General features: G+C 37.7%; 1 non-coding gene across 1 annotated transcript; it reads left to right on the plus strand.

Moving 5' to 3' along the window:
- The first annotated feature begins 2,165 nt into the window (after nucleotides 1-2,165).
- TRNAQ-UUG (transfer RNA glutamine (anticodon UUG)) lies at nucleotides 2,166-2,237 on the plus strand. The gene has a single exon. It is a non-coding gene; the product is annotated as a tRNA-Gln (tRNA).
- The last annotated feature ends 414 nt before the right edge of the window (nucleotides 2,238-2,651 follow it).

Consider the following 2,651-nt stretch of genomic DNA (forward strand, 5'->3'; position numbering starts at 1 on the left):
GGCAATTAAAAGTGGCAAAATCGAAGGAGTGGGTATCAGCAAGCCTACAAAGACAACAACGAAGCATTCGAATGTGATCGAGATGAAAAAGAAAGAGGATAATTGCACTTTGTTTTGAGCCTTTGATGTTGTAGCCATTAGTTGTAATTATCTCATTAGTATCATCTGAATGAACCCATATTGCTTAATTAAATAGACTCTTGCATTTCCAAAATATTTACAATTTCTAAAAAAATATCAACAATTTAGAATTCAGTTTGCTCATCTCTCTTCACAAGAAAATGCCAATACACAACTATGAGTGAGTACACAACTATGAGTGAGTTGATGAGATGGCATAATTAATTAGATGCAGATTAATCCAAAAATTCTAATATAATATTAACGTTTTCTTGTGGATGGAGAAATAGCTCGAATGCACGAAAATAAAAGACGGTTTGTACATCGGGAATTTCCGGACTGCGCAGGTAATACATCGATAACGAAGGATGCCGAGTTTTTAGTGACCAATAAGTTTACATACATTGTGAACTGCTCACTTGAAACCCCGAACTATTTTGAAGGCCAAGGAATCAAATACCTGAAATTTAAACTAGGCAAAGATAAGCCTCACAAACTATGGGATGAATCGTTGAAAAAACTCAAAAAACTCGATAAATTTATTTAAAATTGCGAGGAACATTCGATGTGCTGCCTAATCCACTCCTTCGATGGCGTGAATCGAAGCCTAGTCATGCTCGTAGCCTTCCTGATGAATCGATACCGCTGGCGTCTCAGCAAGACCCTTGAATTCATTCGTTCAAAGCAGCTCTTCATCGGCCTATCCGAACACTATATTGAGCAACTTTAGAAGCTCGAATAAATTTTACACAAAAGTGATCCCAACCTCAGTTCCTAATGGAAAATCTAATACAAATCCTCGTAATAAGAAATAATAACGAAGACATTCCTCAATTCCTTGGAAATATAATGCAAATAAAAGTCTGTCATTGAAAGAAGAGAGCGTCGCGTTGTTTGGAAAGATCTTGTTTAAAAATAGAAGCGCAAGTAATTGAAGGAGCAGCAGAGGGCGGCTAAGAGCATTAATCACACTCCCAATAGCATCAAAATAGGAAATTAGAGCAGCTACCAAAATTTGTCGAAAAACTACGAAGCCAAAAAAATAGAAGCCGCGGAAACGAATAAGGCAATTAATAAAAAGAATAACGCGAATACCTTTAAAAGTAAAGGATAAATAAGTTATAACATGAACAAAAATAAGAAGTACAGGATAGGCGAGAAATAGCAATAAGAGGTGTCAGGGTCATAAAGAAATGAATAAGAATCCTTCAGAGACTAGAGATCAGCACTAAGGAAATACAATTTCTCAGAACTAGCAAACAATGATGTCTCAAATCGATTCAGCTGCAACCAATAAAGGAAGAGCCTATCCCAGAAAGATGAGCAGATGGAAGAGGAAGATGAAATATTGAAACTAATTAAGAAGAACCTCAAAGTCAGGAAGAATTAGAATAATTACCTAGATTGTACAAGTAACGAAAACGAGTAGAAGATATATAATGTCACAATCAACAATTTCATCAAGCCCAATATCAACATACTCAACAACCAGTCCAAGGGCGACAAGAAATAAAAATGTGATCGATCCCACCACGATAAAATCGAGAAGTCCAGCAAGGCATCCAAGGCATCCAAGGCATCCAAGGACACCACGAAGGACACTTCAGTCAAAGACCCAGCAGTCGGAATCCTCAAGCAGGAAAAGAAAAAGGACATTAAGCAAAGACCTGCCAGCGCCTGGAACAAAACAAACAATAAGGATAAGGATAAGGATAAAGATAAGGATAAAGATAAGGATAAGATCAATCGAATTAATTCGGAGAAAGAGGGCATTCGTTCGAGCAATACGAACGCAGGCAAATAGAAGTCACTAAAGAATATCGTAAAGAAGAATATAGATCAATCCCCCCGCCGGAGAGAAATGCCTAAAAAGAGTGAGAAGCCTGTTTCGTTCTATGCCGTCAAGTGATGATTTTTTATAATTAAGATAAATAGATGTTGCAGTTTCAGTATTTTCGCATCAATCAATAAATGCCTGCCAATAGAGATGGAGAAGGATATTAAAAGTGACTTTAGTAGTGGTAATAATCGAGAACAATACCTCAGGACGTATGGTGTAATGGTTAGCACATTGGACTTTGAATCCAATAATCCGAGTTCAATTCTCGGTATGTCCTTTTTATATATATATCATTGCTCATAGATTAAATTGCTCGTTGATCTAATTGCAGCAGTTTGCATCTCCGATTTGCATGCTTAATAAAATTAAATAGGAATCCTTCATGGCTAAGATCAGAAAGCAGCCCAAGAGAACAGTCAAGAAACACCAAGTTATCGAAATTCAAAACCCTTTTCTGCATGAACTGCCCTTCCTCCCAATTTCGATCCGCGATGGACTCAGCAAGTCTGACAAATTAGCCCCGAGGCATTTGGAATAGATCATTGGCGAGCCCCGATCTTCCCCCCAAACTCACCTTATAGAAATGAAGCAAGCCATCACCCAGCAGTAGCAGAAGATCTCTGAGCTCAAATGTCTAATGTAAATGGAGTAAATGCTGAACACAAAAATGCCCAAAACTGCCTTCAAACAT

The sequence above is a fragment of the Brachycentrus maculatus genome, unplaced genomic scaffold (genome assembly GCF_059751285.1).
Source record: "Brachycentrus maculatus isolate JH-2025_06_01 unplaced genomic scaffold, ASM5975128v1 h1tg002379l, whole genome shotgun sequence".
NCBI classification, from domain to species: Eukaryota; Metazoa; Arthropoda; class Insecta; order Trichoptera; family Brachycentridae; genus Brachycentrus; species Brachycentrus maculatus.